The 24,351-nt window shown below is 49.5% G+C and overlaps 1 long non-coding RNA gene across 1 annotated transcript in view; it reads right to left on the reverse strand.

Moving 5' to 3' along the window:
* Window positions 1-1,091: 1,091 nt before the first annotated feature.
* Window positions 1,092-24,351, reverse strand: part of LOC142301147 (uncharacterized) — a 30,022-nt gene continuing 6,762 nt past the window's right edge. The window contains exons 2-3 of the long non-coding RNA XR_012752699.1: window positions 9,677-9,788; window positions 1,092-1,497 (exon numbers count right to left, since the gene is read on the reverse strand). This is a non-coding gene — a long non-coding RNA (uncharacterized LOC142301147). The remainder of the gene's footprint in view (window positions 1,498-9,676; window positions 9,789-24,351) is intronic.

Consider the following 24,351-nt stretch of genomic DNA (forward strand, 5'->3'; position numbering starts at 1 on the left):
ATCTCACTTGCGACCTCCCAGCGACTTACCTGCGATCCCTATCAGGTCGCATCGTTTTCGGGATCGCAGGTAAGTCGTTATGTGTGAAGGTACCTAAAGACCTCATATCCAGTCTATATTACTGTGAGAAACAATCAAAGATACAATTGCACACAAATACTAGTTCAATAGCTTTACTCACAAAGATGTAGCTTGCTTGATGTTTATACAGACTTACATTACACAATGAAGCTTGATAGTTTAAACAATCCCACAAAAAGCAATAGATTGACTTGAATAGAAGAAAATAATTGGTACTTTTCACAGTGGATTTACCTTTGACAACATTGCAATGTTCTGCTTGCAATTACTTCAGCAACACCTCCTTCATTCATTCAGCAACAACCTCTGTGCCACTTTCTAGGTAACACAGCAAACACATAGTGCTGATTATAAGTCAATTTCTTTGACTACAATGACTTGGCTTGCACTTTGTACATAGTTGCCACCTACTCTTTTCAGTAACTCCATCATATTCCTTCACACAACAGCTACAGTTCCTTTGATGTCTTGTATGCGACATTCATCTTTAGAGTCCATCATCAGCTTTCAGACTCCGTTGAGTTATCTATTTTCCCCCCCTCACTTACTCTGCCAGATCCATGCTTGAAATCTAGGCATAACATTTTATGCATCCCTTTGCCGTAGCATACCTCTTTCCCTTTGATAGCATTACCTATGCAAGTAGTCGGAGCTCCTCCTCATAAAATAAATATAGTTAACTGCCATTCAGGCTGGAACCGTTTTATGCTTCTCTGTGGCCCTCACAAAACATAGGGTGGCATATTTTAATGCGTTAATAGCAAGTATTTACTCACCCCCACTTGCTAGCTAGCTATGGTGCAATACGTCTCTAATAGCGGTACCTATGCAAGTAGTGAGAGCTTCTCCTTGTAGGATAAATTTAGTTTCCTGCCATTCAGATTGGAGCTGTTTTATACTTCTCTGACGCTCTCACAAAATATAGGGTGGCATATTTTAATACGTTAATAGCAAGTGTTTACTCACCCCCACTTGCTAGCTAGCTATGGTGCACACAGCTTCTTCTGCTATGGCTATATGCGCTGCCACCCACCATTCCATATTGCGAAACATAGAATCAAATTGCTCGCCTCTAATAAATCTGTGGCATCATACAACACAATAAATGTAGTAAAATATACATTTTATGGCATTGCTGTCAGTAACAGTACCTAGAAATAACATTTAGCTTACATTGCATAGTGCATAAACTATTATAATATTACATGACATACTATAAAAGTACCAAATAAGCATTAAATGATATATGTATTATATTAACATAACTTAGGTCTTCAACTGGTATTTCTACCCCCAACAAGGTCAATGTTAATCCAAAGCAATTAATAAATCATATATAGCAGTCTTGATCATATTCATCTCTGGAGGATCCGCCATACATCTCCAATTCTGGTTAGTAGGACTACAAGGAGCAACCTGCATGAAGACAAATGAAGAACATGTAAGGTGACTTCCAATACAAGTATCATGACATTCTTATACGTAAGCCAATTATATATAGCCCTAAAAGCAGCTATTCAGTGGGGATACCGGATGTCGGATCCCCACCGATCTGCTATTGATCCTATCCCAACCGGACAACCCCTTTCAATGTTTTTCAATGGCTATGGAGGATCATTTTGGCTATGTTTTCCAAAGTAGAACACCGAGCCACTAGTCTTTTGAATTAGCCAACAGTAGCTTAAAAAGTGGCTGGAACTCATTGGCCACATGGGCTGTCTGATTCTGAGGTTCTAATGTAAAATCCGTAACAGTGTAGGGGAGTGCAGGCCTTAGTAAGGATGTTGCTTTACTGTGACTTTAAGACTTTGTTGTACTGTGGCTTTAAGAGATTGGTTCCCCTGCAGAGCACAATGGAATGACCCGCATCTCCCCTGCTGCTGTGTGCTTGTTTGGTCTGCCCTGAGGAAAAGTGCAGGAAGACGCAGGAAGTGGCAGACAGAGAGAGTGCAGGACTTGCAGAGGGACGCACACAGGAGAGTCAATATCCGGTCTGCTAGAAGACGCCGCCTGGATGAGCCCAGCTGTCCTGTGAATCATGGGAAGAAATGTCCTGCATTGCCCTTCCGGAGTGAAGTGCACACCACCATACTGTTAAGCCCCAGAGCGGACTAGTCCTGTGGACAGTGTCATGAGTGTACGCCAGGGTATAGCAGTTAGGGAACAATATTAGGTCTCCGTAGAGTACGGTATCCGCACAGTCCCTTTAGGGGAGACCAGTTAGGATAGAGGACAGAGCCGGATTGTTTAGTGTTGAATATATGTACAGTATATCGCTGTACTGCTGTGAAATCTATAGTGTATGTTGTTCTAGTTGTGGTAACCTGGTCAGTCACTTCAACTAAAGAGTATACTGTTGTATAGAGGGGTGTTTTCCCACCTTTACTCCTTTTTCCCCCCTCCCACTGCTTGGCAGCTTGTGTAGCACCCCTAAAACCATCATGGAGCTACAAGGTTCTGCATCTGTGACGCCTTGAACCCCAGGGGTCACAGTAGAACAACACACACACACCCTCCCCTGGTAGGGAACACCCGTCAACCCAAAAATCCTTGTTGCCTCCCTCCAGGGTCTGATGTCCACACCAGGTGGGGCGGAGCCAGGCGGTTGACCCCACCCACTGAGGAGTTCACAGTCCTGGAGGCGGGAAAAGCAGTTAGTTAAGTGGTAGTAGAGTTGAAGTGCAGAGGTGGAAGTGAGAGGAGCAGTGACTGTGTGTGTCTGGGTCGGAGCCCAGGCACTGTCAGCAAGGTTGGCAGACGGTGGGGGCCATCTGCAGGAGTTAGTGGACGTCTGCGGAACCGTAGGACCGGGGTCGGGCGGTGGCCCGCCGGTACCGAACCGGGGAGCGGAGTGCAGCTAAGCACCAAGGCAGGGTACTCAGACACCGACTAGGCTCGGAAGCCGCCGTAAAGGTCAAATTATCTGATTGAGGTCTGGACCTCAGGGGTTCATTCCCACCCAAGTCCCGTTAGAAGGCAACCGTCCAACCCGTCCGGATAAGAGCCACCGCCAACGGCCAGAGATGCAAAGGCCAGCGCCTGCAGGCAAAACGGGCTCTCCCGACACGTACAAGCCAGGGAGCGGACCACCCGTGGGAATCCATAGGGGTCAAACACATACATACAGGTGCAGGGAAAGACAGCCGCCACCAACTCGTCCGGGAGAAGTGAAGACACCGCAGCCGGCTGTGGGCCCCGTCCATCCAGCCGTTTGGTTTACCAGAGACTCTGTCATTGACTACCTGAGTGAGTACACCAGTGCCATCCGGCACAGCGCTGCACCGTAACGCTGACCCCGTAGCCGCGCTGCCTCCCCGCATCGGCACCTGCACCTATCCCCTACCCACCAACATCCGACTCTCCCAACCGGGGCCCCGCGACCAACAACCCCTACCCACGGAGGGGCCAACACCTCAGCTGCTCCCCGCCATCGCTCCCGGGAACCCCCGTCACCAGCAGCGGTGGTGCCCACCATCACCACAACCGCGTCACAACCGACATCCCACCACCAAACCTTCCCTTTTCACTCGTGAGCGAGGAGGCGCTGCTCGAGCCCCCGGGTCCGGCTCCGTGCTCGAGCCATCGAGGAGCAGAAGCACCGGACCCGAGCGCCAGCGATTCCCCGAGGCGAGCGGCGTTCCCCGAAATCCCTTCTCCGCCCGTGACACATCCTCACCGGGATGCAGGGCCTACCCCCTAGAGTCCCAGAAGACCAGTGCCGGTCACACACAAACACTTCACAAAATCCCAGTTTTCCCCAACAATCCCCCATAAAATGGTACAAAGCTAGGGTCAGACCAATGGATGGCCGCCTAGAGGTGGAGCCAGTCCAGTCCACTAGTTGAGTAGGTGGATGGGGCAGACAGTGGACAGTAGTCAAGTCGGAGTAAGGCAGTGTAGGTGGACGTGAGGAGACGCACTGACTTGGAGTGAGCAGTAACCTGGTGCCCAGGAGGGTAGTTTATGGTGGAGTATGGTGGAGTACTCCTGGAACTACGCACCAACGGGGTACAGGACCCTAGGTCAGGTATAAGCTCCAGGCAGGCCTGATAACACCTGCACAGCGAGGGGACCATCAAGGACCTCGCTGACTTTAAAAATCCGAGACTAAGTAGCAAAGGGAGAACCGGGGACAGGACCAGAGACTCCAACTCCACAGGGTTCACGCTACCGTCAGGCGGCCAGAAGTGGAAAAACCACTGGACGGGGACCGAGTACCCCATAACCCTGGGCGACAGACTTGCGTTTGTTATTCCTTGTAGATAAACATTCTCCCTGGTTTATCCTTCAATCCGTCTGATCCTGTGACTTGCTCTGCAGAGCAGAGGGCCCTCGGTTTATCGCTTCAAGAGGACCTCCCTCATCATGTCCTTTTTGTGTGGCAGAGAAACTAGAATGGCTCCTCAGGCAGGACGACTACCTTTCCACCCTCTAACTCCTGATCGGCAGGATACCAGGACTGTAGCACTTACTGGAACCCCATGGTCCAAACACCTTGGTGCTTTCCTAGTAGTGCCGACTCCGAGCCTCAAAAATTAAACGGGTTGTCGGAGCACCTACAATTTTGCAAAACATTCTTTGATTACTATAAAATATTTCCTCCATCAATCTGTTCTTCCCACTTTACAAATGACAAGACTACACAGACATGAAACCACTGCAGCCAATCACTGAGGTCACAACTCACTGATGGAGCAGAAAGAACAGAGACTAGAAGTTCTGGAACAGATTGGTATGGAAAGTATTATTACATATTTTATTATTTTATACAATTTTATGGGTTTTTTGGAAACATTTTAGGTTTGTGGACAACTCCTTAAACTACAAGAGAGCTTCCCCTATAAATCATTTATGTAATGCTACCACCAGGGGGCGCAGGAGAGATGTAGAGCTCCTAGATGAAATGCAGCGTCTGCCCACTAGATCTCACCAGTATCTAGACGGGTAGGTAGCAGAATGAACGTACACGCTGAGAGTCAGAGCCGGGAGGTCACGTTAGTGCAAAGGAGGAAGAGGAGCCGAAACCTAAGCCTAAGGACGGTAGCCGGGAGGTAACGTCAGATACAGATGGGGAGCAGAACCATAGTCAGAGAGCAAGCCGGGGTCAGAAGCCGAAGGGAACCGTCAGTACGAAAGGGGGAAAGTGGGACTGAGGGTCAAGAAGTCAGGGAGCTCAGGCAAGATGGACAGAGAGGTGGACAGGGAGAGGAGTTGCTGTAGCGGGACGAGGAGGAGAACAAACTCACGGGAACCAGAAGCGCACACTGCAGAGCAGGAACTATCACTGGCGACGTTCCGGAGGAAACAGCCCAAGATAAAGCAAAACGATTACTGGAACGAGGCACTAAACAAGCCCCACCCACCGGCAAGGACCCGGGGAATACAAACAACCGAGCAATAGACAAAACCCAATGGCTCTGCAAGGAGCAGAGGCAATGGTGAATTGTCACAATTTACGCAGTGAGCTCACCAGTGCTAAACTGGCTGCATCACCAACACTTTGTGTTAATCTGTTTCTGATTAAAAATTCAACATTCAGTGCTTTTTTGCCATCAAAGTGCCCCAAAAAAACAATAAACACAATTTACCCAAAGGGCAACAGGAGGTACCCTAACTAAAGATCCTAAAAATTAACTTTTATTTATAACGTTTTAAATGTAATTTTTTGACCAAGTTAAAACTGGCGTGCAGGGCAAAATTACCATACATTAATACGCTATTCAGCCGCGGACTGAACGCATAAGCAATCGGACCCTTGCCCTATTAATCCATATAAGTAACAGGTTCCACCCTACACTGCCTATCTAAAACCATTCAGCTAATAGCCTCCCCAACATGTTTCACCTTGAACTGGCTTCATCAGGGGGCTGAGGCTTTATAGCATATATATGGGGAGGCTATTAGCTGAAAGCTTTTAGATAGGCAGTGTAGGGTGGAACGTGTTACTTATATGGATTTGTAGCGCCCCTCAGGGTGCTACAAGGTTCTGCATCCCCACAAGGATACAGGGCCTACCCCCTTAGGGACCCGGAGATCCAGAGCTAGTAACACCAAAACCCCAGGTAATCCCAGTTTTCCCCAACATTCCCCATACAATGGTAATAAGCTAGGGTCGGACCAATGGATGGCCACCTAGAGGTGGAGCCAGTCCAGTCCACTAGTTGACCAGGTGGGAGGGGAGGACTGAGGACAGAGAAGACAGGAAGACAGTAGTCAGAAGAGAGACTGCAGTGATACAATGCAGTCAGAGAGCAGTCAGAAAGTGTCAGACAGGCGAGGAGTAAAGGTGGAAGTTAAGTGACATCCCGGAACTACGCACCAACGGGGTACGGGACCCTAGGACAGGAAAGAGCTCCAAGCCGACCTGTTAACACCTGCACAGCAAGGAGACCATCAAGGATCTTGCTGACCCTAAGAATTCGAAGACTCAGTAGCAAAGGGAGAGCCGGGGACAGGACCAGAGACTCCAACCCCACAAGGTTCAAGCTACGGTCAGGCGGACAGAAGTGGACAAACCATCGGACGGGGACCCCCAGTTGCTCTACTCCATGGGGACCCATTTACCAGAGACAGGTGCAGGGGAAGAAGGTACCAGAGAACCAGACTGGCACTGGAATGAAGGGGACCTGGAGGTGAAACCAGCCGGTCTCGGGCAACCAGTTATCACCAACCAGCAGTGAGTAAAACCAGTTGCACTGAACTTTGGTGTGGACTCCCTTCTTCTAACACCTGTCACATCACCTTCCCTCTGGGGCCAGGCCCTACTTGTGGAGGGCCTACCATCCAGGCTGCAAATAACACCAGCCCCAGTAGTGACATTCTGCAGCAGCGGCTCCATCTATATAGCCGCAACACTGCAAGTGGCGTCTCGTATGAACACTAATTTAATCCCCTGTAAATATATCCCCATTACAAAAAGGGCCCAGGGCACGGAACCGGGCAGCGGCCACCACCGTGACATCCCCTAAGAGAGACATTACCCGGGAGCGAGTACCCCATATCCCTGGGTGCTACAGATTAACACAGCAAGGGTCCGATTGCTTATGCGTTCAGTCCGCGGCTGAATAGCGTATTAATGTATGGTAATTTAGCCCTACATGCCAGTTTTAACTTGGTCAAAAAATGACATTTAAAATGTTATAAATAAAAAATGTTAGGATCTTTAGTTAGGGTACCTCCTGTTGCTCTTTGGGTAAATTGTGTTTATTGAATCACCCTGCACTGATCGGGGTAATAGATTGAGGTCTAAAGGGGGCTTTACATGCTACGATATCGTTAATGTTTGATCGTCGGGGTCACATTGTTAGTGACGCACATCCGGCGTCATTAACAATATCGCAGCGTGTGACACTGACCAGCGACCTTAGGAGACCTCAAAAATGGTGAAAATCGTTCACCATGGAGAGGTCGTCCCAAACTCAAAAATCGGTAAGGGTTGTTTAGCGTTGTGATTCATCGCTCATGCGGCAGCGCACATCGCTATGTGTGACACCGCATGAGCGAGGACCGTCTCCTTACCTGCCGCCGGCCCCAATGCGGAAGGAAGAGGTGGGCGGGATGTTTACATCACGCTCAGCTCCGCCCCTCCGCTTTGATTGGCCGGACGCTGTGTGACGTTGAGGTGACGTCGCTGTGATGCCGAACGTCCCTCCCCCTTGAAGGAGGGATTGTTCAGCAGTCACAGCGACGATGCCGACCAGGTAAGTATGTGTGACACTGCTGTAGCGATAATGTTCGCTACGGCAGCGATCACAAACAATCACATGCTCGACAGGGGCGGGTACTTACACGCTCGCGATCGCTACAAATTGCTAGCGATATCGCTACCGTGTAAAGCCCCCTTTAGTATTTATTCCAAAAAAAACAATTACACTCCAATCAGCGAGGCAACGCAATATTCGTAATTTGGATACATCATATCTTACAGACATAAAGCGTATCTAGATCTGCACATTACTTAGTCCTATGTATATAGCGACTGATAAATATAATATTTGTCAGTGTCACGATGAGATTGGGATAGTGGGGAATCAGGTTTCCTAAACTGTCCCTAAAGCTAGGGGACACTATGCTATCCCTAATCTCAGGGATACTCCTAATGGAGAGGTCTGAATCTCCTTCCTGGCCCTGCTCCTGACCAGTCCTGATCTTATTCTCACTCCCCACAGGGAGGGACGGGTCAGGAGTGCGTTGAAACCACAGATAACGACAGACAAGAGAAAACCAAAACTCTGTCATACAACACGCACACAGAAAGTTAAAGACAATAAGAGATTCAGGAGGAAAATAAAAGCAGGAAGTACAAAACTACAGGGGTAAACTCCACAACTGCACCAAGCAAAAAGCACAACTTTCACTAGAGAGAGTTTGGGACACCTCACAGACCAACACAGAATAAACTATAGCTGGCATGGGTGGAAGGGTTCCACCGGCATCAATAGGAGGGAAGCAGATGTGATAGGTCTCCTCACGACATATGATTAAAGGAGCAAGCAGACCAGCAGAGATTAACTGTTGATAGCCTGCTGTTGTGAATGCTGTCTGGTGGAGCTCCGCTCTTGGACTCCCTCTCCTGTGGTCATTTATGTTAGTAGGTTGGATTCTGTTCCTCAGTTCTACACACCTGGTTGGCAGCTCAAACCTTGATTTTGGATATAGGCATGTGCTGGCTGTTTGTCTTTGCCAGTTGTCTGAAATTCCTGAGATAATAGGAATCTGTCTCTTGTCCTCCTGGCTTCCCCGCTATCAAGTTAAGCTACGTTCTTGGTTTTGCTTCATACTTTTGTGTGTTATTTGCTTATTGCTTCTGTGAATTATCTCTGAAGGTTTTTGTATTGTATCCTGTTTTGTTTGTGCCTTCAGATAAGGAAGGTTTATCTTCCTAGTCAGTCTATGCTATTTATCTTAACAAGGGTTAGTCAGCAGTGTAATTGCTAGTTTTTTCCTACCAGAATCTTGTACGGATTGTGAACGTGCGAGTATTAGATTACTCTTCCTTTTTGCACATTCCGTGTAGGGTGTTTTGATAGGGTTTTTCATGCCGACCGCAAGAGTTCCCTATCCTGTCTTTCGTATTTAGTATAGTGTGGCCTCTCTTTGCTCCATCTTGCTCTTACTGTGTATGTCTTTGTATGTCTTTTTCATCTTTGCTTACAATCTGTGGGAGGCTGACTATTTTTCTTTGGGTAAATCTGCTCTGAGGCAAGATAGTTTCTTTTCACTTTCTGCCTTGTAGGTTATTTAGTCCTCCTGCTGGGTTTGAGGCATCTAGGTTGTTAGGCATGCTGCTCGGCTACTTCTAGTGTGGTGTTAAGTTCAGGGCTTGCAGTCGATACTTTATTAGCTACGACTCTGGTGAATTGTGTTCATGGTAGTCATTGAACATCGGATCATAACAGCCTGCCTATGAATCAGCACACAGCAGGTCGACACCCGAGTCTGCCTGTGTTAATCCCAGACACCAGAGAAACCATTGGACAGAGCATCAGAAACTGCAATCTCAAGAGAGTCGAATGCCGCCATGACAGTTGGTGAAGTTGAAGGGCAAAACTCAGTGTGACGCTAATAATCCAGGTGTAAAGGAAATTAGACTTACATTTAAAAATGAGAATGAATATTGCGGGAAGCAGGAAGATTAATATCCCCCGAATTATGTTTCCAACTGAAATTTCATTCTGTCTTCCGACATCAAGTGAATTTGTTATCACCTATATTCAGAAAGAATTTAAGGGAATCTGTCAGTAGGGTCTATACTCCTGAGTTGTCTATATGGGCATGTAGGCCATAAAATGACACTTTAATAACTTTGATCTAATGTCTTATTCCAGAGAAATCCACATTTTTCTTTATATGTAAATGAGCTGTTAAGATCTTTGGGCTGGACATACATCTCCCCGAGAATCTGTCTCCAAAAGGAGAGGTTACCAATATGAGACATGTCGATCAGGAGAGGAGACTGTCAGTCATTACATGTCTCACACTAGACACCATCCTTTCATTTAAAAGAAGCTCTGGAGGCGGATTCTCGGGAAGATCTAAGTCCAGCCCATAGATCTTAACAGCTCATTTACATATTAAGAAAGTTGTGGATTTCTGTGGAATAACATATCTTAGTGCAGATATAAAGGTGTCATTTTATTCAGCTTCCTATGACCTACAGTACATGCCCATACAGACAGCTTAGGAGGGTTAATCCTACTGACATATTCCCTTTATGGAAAAACAAAACAATAATTAGTATCATGATGAGAACAAAGTCAAATTTTCAGAATATAAGAAAGTAATAAAAGCTATTAACTTGATTTTAACCCATAACATGAAAGTAAGGGGTACTTTGCACGTTGCGATATCGCTACTGCGATATCGTCGAGGTCAAATCGAGAGTGACGCACATGCGGCGCCGGTAACGACGTCGCAACGTGTAAATCCTAGGAGAGAAGATGAACGAGCGTGAAACAGTCAAAAATCGGTGATCTGTGTCACGTCGTTCATTTTCAGAATGTCGGTGCGTCCGCAGGTTACAGGTACGATGTTGTTTGTCATTCCTGCAGCTCCACACATCGCTGTGTGTGAAGCCGCAGGACCGACAAACATCTCCTTACCTGCGCCCGCCGTCCATCGGTTATGCGGAAGGGAGAAGGTGGGCGGGATGTTTACATCCCGCTCATCTCCGCCCCTCCGCTTCTATTGGCCGCCTGCCGTGTGACGTCGCTGTGACACCGCACGACCCGCCCCCTTAGGAAGCAGGGGATGTTCAGAGATGTTCTGCTCTATAGTGACTGAAAAGATGCTCCATCACTCCATGCCCTTGGTAGACTTTCACTTTTCCAACATGACAATGATCCAAAACAGACATCTTGTAGCCCCCAGCGCGGCACCCCCACATGCCCTCGCTCCCAGGCCCCGGCGGGGTCACCGTTCTCCTCACCTGCCCGGCTGCTCCACGTGCTCATCTCCTGCCCCGGGGTATACAGCAACCTCATCCCACTTTCAGGCCATGCGTAGAGCTTCTGTGAGCGCCCATAGGATGCGTGTGGCCATGTCCCCTTTCGTAAAGGGCCAGCGTGTCATTACCCGGAACTGTTTACTGAGGTCACCCATTACCCTAAAGGTATGTCAATCTGCCTCCCCTTAGGGGAGGTGCCTAAGCAACTTTGCCTACTAGATAGTGCATTGCTATTTCTCAGGTCTCATTACGCTACTGTAATTCTGCTTATTGTGTCCTAGTACCAGTCTCATGTTCCTAACCTGTGTCTCGTCCTAGAGCTTGCTCACTACCACCACCTACGTTCCACCATTACTGAGCCACCATCTATGTGCCGCCACATCTTACTCTCCGTGTTGCCACTTCTAAGCCACCTTCTATGTGCTGCCATGTCTTATTCTCCACCTCCGTGCTGCCACGTCTGAGCCACCATCTATGTGCTACCACGTCTTAGTCTCCGACTCCGTGCTGCCACGTCTGAGCCACCACCACCGTGCTGCCAAGTTCGACTTACCAATACCATGCTGCCATATCCGAGCACATCAACACCGGACGTTGAGAGACTTTTCCAGTCCATAAGAGCCGACCTCTACTGGTTCCTGGTAGTCGTGCATTTAGGCCCCCTGTGGCTGCACTAGACAATCCCTGTACAGGGGTTCCCTACTGGTTTGCTGCCCCAGGGGAGTCCGGTGTACCTTTGGCACCCTGGACAAGCCAGGGGCCACAGAGAACAACACCAACACACCCCACACTCCCAGCAGGCACATCAGAGTCAGACACAAAACCCTTGTTGCCTTCCTCCAGGGGCTGATGTTCACACCAGGGGGTGGGCCAGGCGGTTGGTCCCGCCCACCGAGGAGTTCACAATCCTGGAGGCGAGAAAACAGACAGTCTAGTTTGGAGGAGAGGAGAGTCTAGTTTGGACAGTGAAAGTGGAAGGAGGAAAGTGTAGTAGAAGAGAAACTGACTGACAGCGTCCGGGTGTATGGCCCGGACAGAACAGCAAGGTTGGCAGACGGTGGTGACCGTCTGCAGGAGTGGCCTATGCGAGTTACCGTAAGGACCGTGGACGGGCGGTGGCCCGGCGGTACCGGACCGGTACACAGAGAGAAGCCAGCACCATCCGGCAGGGGCTTTTCGGACCCCGGCAAGGCTAGGAGTCGCCGTGAATTTGCCGAATCCGTTAGTGAAGGGGACCTCCTGGGTTTCCAAACAGTCAAGTCCCGACAGAAGGCAACAGTCCAACCAAGTGAGGGAGACACCGCCAACGCCAAGGCAACCGTTTCTCAGGGCCAGCGCCTGCGGGCAAAAGGGGCTCCTCCGGCCCATATCCAAGCCGGGGAGCGGGTTACCGGTGGGAACCCATTGGAACCGTACAAACAACTTAGGTGCAGGGAAAGGCAGTTACCACCAACCTGCCGGGAGCAACAACACCGCAGCCGTCTGTGGGACCCGTCCATGCAGCCGTGTGTTTTACCGAGAACTGTGTCTTCATCATTGGGCTGAGTGAGTACCACCGTGCCGTGCGGCGCAGCGCTGCCCCCGCGACCCTGCACCTCACCAGGCCCTGCAACCCGCCTACCATTCATCCCTACCCCATCACCGGGCCCCGGGACAACCAACCCCCTAACCACGGAGGGGAGCACTAACAACCAAGCTGCTCCCTGTCACCGTTCCCGGGATCCCCGTCCAGAGCAGCAGTGGTGTCACCAAAATCACCACAACCGTGGGTGGCTTCACGGACAATATCCCAAAACCAAACCACCCCCTTTCACTCACGGGCGAGGAGCGCCGCTCGAGTCCCCGGGATCCGGCCCACCGCTCGAGCCACCACCGAGCAGCAGCAGCCGCAGCAGCAGCAGCGGCCGGACCCGAGCAGTGGGAGAGCGCAGCGTCCCCTCCTCCGCCCGCGACAACTTGGCGTCACGAACAGGATCCTACCGTTCTACAGACTGGTAGAAGTGCGCCTTGTGTGACCGCCGGAGGTGTCCGGCCGGAAAAATTGAAAAGCGAAGAATTCCCGCTCGAGCGGCTCCTCGAGTAGTAGAGGCGCGAAGGCCAAAACCCCGCCCCTGTAAAGGAGGGGCCGAAAGAGACTAAGGGAGATGGAAACAAGATGTCTGCGCCCGACGAAGCCGCTGGAGGAGCGGCGGACGCAGCAGCGGAAGCACCCGTAAATGGGAATGGGCCTGCCCAGGTCCCGGACGCGCTGGCAGGGGGCGCCGCGGCCCCAGCTCTCGCCCAGGTGATGCCGTTCTCTTTGCCCTATGTGCCCGGAGCTGCCTGGCTACCGCAGTACGATGGGAAACCTGATGCCTTGCAGGTTTTCCGGAAAAAACTTAGTCCGCTGCTAGAATTGTACCCCCTGACTGATAAGCAACGTGCAGCGCTAGTGCTGGGGCAGCTAACCGGCACGGCTGAGCAAGAGGTGGAGACCTGGGCCGAGGGGGACCGGTCCTCTGTAGCCACCATCTTCGAAAAGCTGCAGACTGCATTTGAGACCCGTACCGAGGCAGAGTTTCGGATGCAGTTCTATCAATGCCGACAACGGCCCGCAGATAGCATCCGGGACTATGCTCTGTGCCTGCAAACCGCACTCCGCACACTAAAGCGGGTGGACACCATCAGCAGTGTGGACAGTAACAAGATGCTAAGTGAGCAGTTCGTGCAGGGGATGAGGTCCTCCGAGGACCGTAAGCAGCTTCGGCTGTGGGCCCTAGAACACCCTGACGTGGACTTTGCCGTATTAAAGGAACGGGCCATCAAAGCTCTGCAACCCCCCGCATTGGAAGCTCCTGAGCCAATCCTGTGGCCAGTTGAGACTGCTCCTGTTGTGGTGGCTCCTACCATACCGGCACCTCCAGTGCATGAAGCCCCAAGCGGGGCGATGGAAGAGCTTGCGGCTCGAGTTCGCCGCATGGATGGGGACCTTGCTAAGATTCTCGCCGCACTCCAGCCTCTAACCAGATCCCAGGCACCGGTGGAGATGCAGCTCGCCGACAGCCCGGAGGACGTCCCCTGGATGCAGCGGAGTAGGGCCAATGGCTCACGGAACGGGCCCCCAATCTGTTACAGGTGCAGCAAACCCGGCCACTACGCCCGACGGTGTCCGTTAAACGAGCAACCCCTGGGGCCACGGGCCAATCCTCAGGAGTAGAACCCCATGGCCCCCCAGACTGGCGGGACCGGTATATCGGGGCCCGGCCTATCATCCCCGTGGCTGTGGACGGCATACCGGTGATGGCTCTCCTGGACACTGGATCACAGGTAACCACTATACCATACACACTGTATCAACGGTATTGGGGAAAAGACGAGCTGGCTCCCCCAGATGCCAGTATAACACTGATTGCTGCTGATGGACTCCCATTGACCCAAGTGGGATACAAGCAAGTGGGCATGACTGTGGGACGAGCTGAACTGCAACACCAGGGTATGATTGTGATAATGAATGAACCCAGTGATCATAACCCGAAGATAGTGCTAGGAACTAACGTGATGGAGCACTGTATGAGTGATGTGCTGACCCTACTGCAGCAGCTGGCCGCCACGGCGGCGGGGAGCCGACTATTCTGTATCTTCCTGTAGCAATGAATCCAACCGCTCTAATTATCAGTCCCTTAGATAACTGTATGGTTTACTCACTCTACGGCTTCCACAGATAGCTCAACTCAGCACAACGATGACTTGTAGGAAGACAAGGAGAAACGCTGTAGTTTTCTTCTAGAATCTTGTATTAAGTACAAAGTAAATGCAGGTGAAAAGGAATAATCTGTACAGGGTTGCAGACATGTCTCTTCAGCAATGGTTTCTCTAGACTAACTGAAGGAGAAGGGAGGAGCATTCTATACAGAAGCCAACTAAGGGAGGTACATAGGGACAAACTTCATACAGTCTAATCTACCTAGTAACAATAAAGGAATTTCTTGATAGGAGGAAAAATATGCAATGCAAGAATTACATGCAACAGGTTGTTCCCATTCATGGGACACAACACTCCCCGTCTGAAATCATATGATTTCACAAGTCCTTCTACGACGTAAGGAGTCAATCCTGTCCCTCGATGTCACGAAACCTGTAACGAGATAAGAGACAACACAAAAAATGCAACGTAATGCACTGAATTCAAGTCCATGTTTTGTTGATGACGCATTGTCCTTGCGTAAAAAATGAAAAAGTAGAAAAATGTTAAACATGAATTCAAGTTCAACAAACCCATCTTCAGATTGGGGAAGCCGCAAACATGCCAACTCTTCCTCCAACCCAATAATCCAACGGTAAAGTTTTAATCCAAAGGAAAAGTTCAAGGTTCATTAGACACGGACAGTTGTGTCTCCGTACAGCAGGGGTAAGGAAAGGTACGCTCCCCGCCGTGGCAGTGTCCAACGACAAAGTTAGTTCATGTAACGTCCTCCTTTGGTAAAAATAGCACGAGTTCGGTGACTGGACGAATCACACACATGTGCCAGCCGTGGCACGTTGAAGACTTGTAGTTGGTGAAACAGTGAGCAATGTGAATAAGACAAGCTACGGCTCGTACCTCAGATGACCAACTTGAGAAGCGCTCGAAGCGATGAGGTCTCAACTTCTGTTCTGATGTCACTGAAGTGTAGCGAGCGGAGACGACCGGTCTAATTTCCTTGTCGGATTCTGGTTCCACCAGCTCGTACATGTTGCCGGCGTAGTTATCGCAGATCTCCTCGTATAAGATACTTGGAGGTGTCGGCCACATGTTGTCGCCGAGTTTGGATGCAGCAGTGAGTCTCGTTCCTCGGTCAGCTGGATTTTGTTCGGTGGGAATGTGGTGCCACTGTTCAGCATGATCTCTGACGAGGATGTTTTGCATAATCTCGACAAAGCATTTCTCCATCTCTGGTTGTCTTTCCAAAGTGCGTTTTAGAGAGGAGGACCTTGCGGTTGCTTGCTGGGAGTTGTTTGGCAACCTTGGCCTTGGAAACCGAAAGGGTAATGGGGCTACCCAACTGTTAGAGTCATTTTGAGAGAACTCTTTATCCATAATCTTTATGAATACTTTGTCTTCTCTCATCGGAGCCAATTTGTTGTCTTCATTTGTAGACTCGAACGCTGTTGACCCGAAGTCGTCATCCCAGAGATGATATGCGTTCGCGCAGTCGGGAGGCTGCTGTCACCACCTGGTGTCGCTCAGCCTCTCTTTCACCCCGTAGTGATGCGGACATGGTTGAAAGTGAGTGCCGCGACCGTTTGGGAGGATGTGCGTCTTGTAGGAGGAGATCGCGTCGGGACTCTTCACTTTGCCTACGCAGACGTTTCCTATGATCACCCAGCCTAAGTCGTAGCGCTGAGCAAATGGCGCGTCGTGTGGTCCGTTGATTTGTTGGCGTACTTTGTGTAGCCGGAGGATGTCCCTTCCAATCAGAATCAGGATTTTTGCACTATGATCAAGAGGTGGGATCTTGCTGGCGATAGTTCTCAGGTGAGGGTGGTGAAGAGCTGCCTCTGGTGTTGGAATCTCTTCCCGGTTAGCCGGTATCTGGTTGCACTCGACGAGTGTCGGTAGAGGTATCTCTACGGTATTTTCAAGAGATGTTACCACGAGACCACTGGCTCTTCTTCCGCAGGCTTCTGAGATGCCGCTGCAAGTGCCTAGTGTGTAAGGGTAGGCATTTCCTTTTAAGCCGAACAAGTCGAAGAGTTCAGACCTGGCGAGTGACCTGTTGCTCTGGTCGTCCAGGATGCTGTACACCTTCACGGCCCTTTCTGGGTGACCTTTGGGATATACCCTTACTAGGCATATTTTTGCACAAGACTTGTCCTAGAGATCTTCTCCGCAGACTGCGGTGCACGAGGAGGATACTGTGAGGTGGTTTGCAGCTTGGCCGGTACTCTCCCCGCCATGACTTGTGGTAGGAGAAGGTGTAGGTGCAGGATCAGGCTGAGATGGGTGCAGCACTTGTACGTGATCTGTGCTGTCACACTCCATGCACTTAATTGTAACATTACAGTCCTTGGCAAGGTGTTCTGTAGAGGCACAACACCTGAAACATACCCCAAACCTTTTCAAGAGTTCCTTTCGTTCTTGAAGGGGTTTCTTCCTGAAGCCAATGCACTTCTTCAGGGGGTGTGGCAGCTTGTGAATTGGACACTGGCGGTTTGGATTTTCCGCCTTCCCGCCTTCATTGCCTTTGTCTGCTGCTGACGTTGGTGTAGGTGGTAGAACATCGGTCTTTTTGACTGATACTGGGCCCCTACATTTTCTGTCATTTTGATGAGTGCTCTCATACCTGGGAGCTGGTGAAGTGGAGTCGGTGGGTTCTCCACAGGTGAAGCTGGGGTCTGCCTTACGTTCCGCGATGCCATTGATGAACTCACAGAAGTAGGAGAATGGAGGGAAGGAGACTTGGTGCTCTTTTTTATAGTTTGTTCCTACCGTAGTCCACCTTTCCTGCAAGTTGTAAGGTAACTTGGCGACTATGGGTTTCACCCCACGAGCGGTGTCCAGGTAGCTGAGGCCAGGTAGGTGTGTGTCTGTTTTGGCCAGCTGGAGCTCGGACAGCAGGTCGCTGAGTTCCTGGTACTTTGAAGCATCCTTGCTAGATATTTTGGGAAGGTCGTATAGTTGTTTCAGCAATGCATCTTCAATTGCTTCAGGACTGCCGAAGCCTTTCTCTAGCCTGTCCCATGCGGTTGCGAGACCAGTTGTTGGGTCGCTGATGTAGACGGATCTGAGTCTCTTGATTCTCTCAGTAGACCGTGGCCCTAGCCACCTGATTAGCAAGTCCAGCTCTTCAGCAGCCGTAATGCCAAGGTCACGCGTTGCGGTTTTGAAGGCACACTTCCACCCTCTGTAGTTTTCAGGCTGGTCGTCATACTTTGTGAGACCGGTGTTGGTGAGTTCTCGGCGGATCATGTACCTCGCAAAGTCGGACATGTCTGATCTTTCCGATAGTTGGGGCACATTTGCTGACTGCGTGATGCTGGTTGCGTTGTTCGTAGCTTCGTGGTTCGGGAACATGGGAAAGTACGGAGTGGCGTAGGCGTTTAGACCAGTGACCGCCGGTTTGGTGTGTACAGTCTCTGTTGTATGCGGGTCTGGAACTACACGGTTGTTGGGAGTGTAGCGCCTTGCCGGCATGTTAGGTTGCATGTAGACATGGGCATACGGAGGTTGCTGATGGGCAGGGTGTGGCTGTGCATTGAAATATGAAGCTGGTTCAGGCTTGAAAGTCTGAGGTGCATTGGACTGACCTGGAAGGCTGGAAGCTGTAGGTGGATCAGTGTCTTGAGGCTCTGGAGAAGTGTTAGCACTGACGGGAATGTTGATGGTAGTTGGCAGTTCGTCGGCTTGGCTCAGCACGTAATCTCGTGTACGCTTAAGTGAGTCTTCTGTGTCGAGATCACGCAAACTGGCGCTGCCTTCCTGGCTCCCACCCAGAACTTGCTCGAAGACTTTTAGCCTTGCCATGGCCGCCACATGTTCACATTCCTTCTGAAGGGCTTCAATTTCTGCTTCCTTGTGTGCAGATTCTGCTTTCATCTCCGCTTCCTTGCGTGCAGATTCTGCTTTCATCTCTGCTTCCTTGCGTGCAGATTCTGCTTTAATCTCTGCTTCTTTGCGTGCAGATTCTGTTCTCATCTCTGCTTCTCTCTGGGCGAAGATGGCGTGTACTTTTGTTGTTTCTGCTTCAGCGCGCGCCTTTATGAGCTGCTCGCTGAGGGTTGAGTACCTTGATGAGCCTGATTTGAGTGAGTGCCTTGAGCTCTTAATGGACCTGGATTTGTAAGATGCCGCTCCTGACATTTGCGCAATTTTTGCTTCAGTCTTGCTCACAATGTCGCGCACGGTGCGGTCTCGTTCAGCATTAAGCTGTTGGAAGTCCTGTAGTTCTTTTTCAGACTCAGACGTATTTGCTCTCAGCAGGGTAGAGGAATATTTTTTACAAATCTCTTTGTAGGACTGGTATGCTGAGTACAGTTGTTCAAGGGCTCCCTCTGATGGTAGCTCATGAGCACCGGTCGCAGATAAAACAGTCACTTGTTTTTGCACTCTTTGCCACAATAATGCTGTCTGGGTAAATAGTTCACTTCTGGCTGTTTCTAGGTTCTCTTTAACCTTCCATGTTGGTTTGGTCAACCGCTTAGATCTTTCACTGCAATGTAAGTGTGAGACCATGTCTTCCTCTTGTTGCTTTAAAGCAGGTAGTGAGAGGGTTCTCTTTGACTCCATCAGGAATGGTGACTGCTGCCTGCACTGGTTGTCAGGGAAACAATACAATGTTGCAATCTCTGCAGCCAGCAGTCTGTGTTTGCAGGATGTCTCTGGCTGCAATTTACAATTAGCTTATGGGAGATTCTTGGTTTATAGCTGCACACAGTTCTGATAACAGGTAAATACTTTACAGGGCACTTTGTAAGAAGCTGCTATAAAGTTTTATGCTGTGGCTTGTTATCAGCCCCTTGGGGTAATCCTTTCTCTGGATTGTGTGCAGTATAGCACTCCTGGATGCAGGTTATTTACTGATATATGTATACTAATCCCGGTCACAGCTAATCCTTTTCACTATTCTGTATCTTCCTGTAGCAATGAATCCAACCGCTCTAATTATCAGTCCCTTAGATAACTGTATGGTTTACTCACTCTATGGCTTCCACAGATAGCTCAACTCAGCACAACGATGACTTGTAGGAAGACCAGGAGAAACGCTGTAGTTTTCTTCTAGAATCTTGTATTAAGTACAAAGTAAATGCAGGTGAAAAGGAATAATCTGTACAGGGTTGCAGACATGTCTCTTCAGCAATGGTTTCTCTAGACTAACTGAAGGAGAAGGGAGGAGCATTCTATACAGAAGCCAACTAAGGGAGGTACATAGGGACAAACTTCATACAGTCTAATCTACCTAGTAACAATAAAGGAATTTCTTGATAGGAGGAAAAATATGCAATGCAAGAATTACATACAACAGGTTGTTCCCATTCATGGGACACAACACCGACAGAGAGCTGTGCAGCGTGAGATCCGAGCCTTGATGTACCGCCAGCATGTGAACTCGACAGGAGGAGAGATTGGTGGGGTGAGAGTGATGGATGTTGCCCCGTTGATTGTGCCTCCTAGGAGCTAGATGATGATTTGGTGTAGGGCAGCAGTAGGGCCCCAGGGGCGTGACTACCCTGCCATGATAGAGCCCATGCCCTCCGAGCACTGGCCCACAGTAATGGCCGCCCGAGGGGTGGTAGATGTAATGAAGGGGAGAGTGCCTGTGAGGGTGCTGAACTGTGGGGAGGAAGAAGTCAGGCTTCCCCGGTACGCTACACTTGCCAAGTTGCTCACTTTGACTGCCAGCACTTCCCCGCCCCAAGGGGAGTCAGATGAGTGGCACCGACAGTTACATGTAGGCACTGACAATACCCCTACACATCACAAAGAAGGGGTATACCGGGTGGTACGGGAGTATGAGCAAGTTTTTAGCAAACATCCCCTAGACTTTGGGCAGATTAAAGGGGTCCAACACCATATCCCCACCGGTGAACACCCCCCTATCAAAGAGAGGTACAGGCCTATTCCCCCTGCACACTACCAATGTGCCAAGGACATGTTGAGGAATATGAGGGAGGCAGGGGTTATCAGGGACAGCTGTAGTCCCTGGGCCGCCCTGTTGGTACTGGTTAAGAAGAAGGACGGCACCATGCGGATGTGTGTGGATTACCGGAAGATTAACCAGATAACGCATAAAGATGCTTACCCACTGCCCCGTATTGAAGAGTCCTTGGCCGCACTGAGAACCGCGAACTACTTCTCTACCCTTGACCTCACCAGCGGGTACTGGCAAGTGGCCGTGGCACCCGAGGACCGGGAGAAAACTGCCTTCACTACCCCCATGGGGCTCTGTGAATTCAATAGTATGCCGTTCGGGCTGTGCAACGCCCCTGGAACCTTCCAACGGCTGATGGAGTGCTGTCTGGGGCATCTAAATTTTGAGACCGTCCTGTTATACCTGGACGATGTGATTGTGTACTCCCAGACATATGAAGCCCACCTGGAGCACCTGGCCGAGGTGTTCGCGTCCCTTGCCAAATACGGGATGAAGTTGAAGCCCTCCAAGTGTCATCTGCTGAAACCCAGAGTGCAGTACCTGGGGCATGTGGTGGGTGCAGAAGGTGTTGCCCCCGACCCCGAGAAGATCACTGCCATCCAAGACTGGCCGAGACCAACCACAGTGAGCGAAGTAAGGCAGTTTCTGGGTCTGGTGGGGTACTACCGTCGCTTCATCAAGGGGTACACGAAGATGGCTGCCCCCATGCAAGACCTCCTCGTGGGACAGACCAAAGGTGATAGACCCCTCGGAGCCCCACTGGTGTGGGAAGAGAGGCATGAGGAATTCTTCCGCCAGCTGAAAGCGGCCTTGACCGGAGAGGAGATCCTAGCGTATCCTGATTACAGCCACCCGTTCATCCTCTACACCGATGCCAGCAATGTGTGCTTGGGGGCAGTCCTATCCCAGGTCCAAGACGGGAAGGAAAGAGTGATTGCTTATGCTAGCCGAAAGCTCCGACCGACTGAAAGGAATCCTGAGAACTAATAAAAGACAGAGAGGGCGCTCCTGTGTGAAAACTGATGATAAGAGTAAAACAGTGTGATGGACACACTCACCTGGTACTGTTATACATCAGGTACAACGCTGGTGAATTAGCCATAAGGAATTGCAAAGTGCACTGCTTGACATCAACGGGAGAACCGGTCCTTTCAAGCCCACAGGAGTCCTGTCCTAGGTGGCTGCTCACACGATCGACAATCCAACGTGGAGATCACAGCCGCCGGACCAGCGCTGAATTACAGCTCCTCCTCTGGGATGGACGGTCCCGTGAGTATGATGCCGGTGACTCACCAGCCCTTCAGGCAAGCGTTTGATGCCGGTGACTCACCAGCCCTTCAGGCAAGCGTTTGATGCCGGTGACTCACCAGCCCTTCAGGCAAGCGTTTGATGCCGGTGACTCACCAGCCCTTCACGCAAGCGTTTGATAGATGCAGACAAATCCCGGATTAGCTGCAGCAGCCCCGTGAGCTCCACATGGAGATAAGAGTCAGGGAAAAGGAGAAAAAAAACCACGGTATGGCTGCGCTGCTAAAGATGAAGATAGGGTGATGGTTTTAAGGATTTTAATGATTTTAATATAGGTAATGGTGCCACAACGCGTTTCTGGGATGCATATTCCCCCTTCCTCAGGTAGCAATAATCATACAAACTGATATGCCTTATATACATGTAGTTAAAAGGTCCCCACACCCCTTAATCAATTTAACACTTAATGTGATGAATAATTAGAGAACGATCAATCAATTGACAGGGTTTGTAGAAGCCTTAGCTGACAAAAAACAATTGCATATATTCATATTGAACAGCAATATTAAATGAAATATGTATTAATTATAAAGTAAGATTCTACACATAAAGAAATAAATGACAAATATCGATTTTAGTAATATACCATAAGTAGCACTTTTTGCAAGATAAATGCAATAATTGAATAGATTAAAATTAAAAAATAACTAAAAAAATATATAAAAATAAATCTATTCTTTCCGGATCGAATATTATTATTTATATCTATTGTTATTTTTAACTTATATTTAATTGTAATTACTATTGGTAAAAATAATAAAATAGACTATGACAATTAATATCGGTAGGACTAAATAAACTCAATTGTTCAAAAAATATGGATAAAAGCACCAACATTAACACAAGTATATTAAATATATTTTTACTCGTAAAATGTTTGTAAAATATTTATAAAAAATTTAGACTGTATAATGATTATAAAAATGTATTAAAATTATTCATGTTTGCTGGATTAAAAAATTCTCTGAAAAACTTTTAGTAAAGATATCTATCAAAAAAATAATAACTACCGTGTTTCCCCGAAAGTAAGACAGTGTCTTACATTCTTTTTACCCCCAAAAGTGCCACTATGTCTTACTTTCGGGGTATGTCTTATATTGGAAAAAATCCCACAGCAATCGCAGCAAGTCTCCATGCAATGTACCGTATGGGGACTTGCCGCGATTGCGCCCTAAGTGTACCGCAAGTTAAGGAAACTTAACCACCAGCAGCTGCACATGAGGGCACTAAGGCTGCGTGATTTTGTATGTTGTCCATGGTCCTGATGGACCACAGACAACATTACTGCAACATTTCAACATTTCTCGGTAGCCGAGCGTTCAGCTGAGCGCCAGACTGCCGGCATGTGTCAGCTCTCAGCTGAGCGCTCAGCCGCCGGCATGTCAGGGCGTTCAGCTGAGCGCCAGACCGCCGGCATGTGTCAGCTCTCAGCTGAGCGCTAAGCCGCCGGCATGTCAGGGCGTTCAGCTGAGCGCCAGACCGCCGGCATGTGTCAGCTCTCAGCTGAGCGCTAAGCCGCCGGCATGTCAGGGCGCTCAGCTGAGCGCCCGACCGCCGGCATGTGTCAGCTCTCAGCTGAGCGCTAAGCCGCCAGCATGTCACGGCGCTCAGCTGAGCGCCCGACCGCCGGCATGTGTCAGCTCTCAGCTGAGCGCTAAGCCGCCGGCATGTCAGGGAACTCAGCTGAGCGCTTTGCCGCCGGCATGTCAGGGCTCTCAGCTGAGAGCTGTCACATGCCGGCGGCATGTCAGGGTGCTCAGCTGAGCACTCGGCCGCCGGCATGTTAGGGCGCTCAGCTGAGCGCTTTGCCGCCGGCATGTCAGGGCTCTCAGCTGAGCGCTTTGCCGCCGGCATGTCAGGGCTCTCAGCTGAGCGCTTTGCCGCCGGCATGTCAGGGCTCTCAGCTGAGCGCTTTGCCGCCGGCATGTCAGGGCTCTCAGCTGAGCGCTCGGCCGCTATAACTGTACTGTAAAGAAGAAGAAAAATAAATAAATAAACTTTTACTACGTCTTACTTTCGGGGTACGTCTTACATTAGCCAACCCCCCCAAAACCCCCACTACGTCTTACTATCGGGGGTGTCTTACTATCGGGGAAACACGGTATCAAAAATAAGGGACCATAGAATTTTGTTAAAAAATACTCCAATAATATGTAAAGAGGGGAATTTTTTTTTTATATATATATATTACAAGGCCATATAAATATGTAATATATAGTAAAAAAGTAAAATATAAATATATTCTAATAATCCTGATATACATTATATATTGATCAAAAGGATTCTGCCTACATCATGTTAATTGATGTTGGTGGAGCATACTACTCTATTTGATCTGTTCTGTCATGATGTTGAGGCCTTCTGGATTCAAGGTGGCTAATTTAAAGATCCAAAATGATTCACGTTCCT

The sequence above is a fragment of the Anomaloglossus baeobatrachus genome, chromosome 4 (genome assembly GCF_048569485.1).
Source record: "Anomaloglossus baeobatrachus isolate aAnoBae1 chromosome 4, aAnoBae1.hap1, whole genome shotgun sequence".
Taxonomy (NCBI): domain Eukaryota; kingdom Metazoa; phylum Chordata; class Amphibia; order Anura; family Aromobatidae; genus Anomaloglossus; species Anomaloglossus baeobatrachus.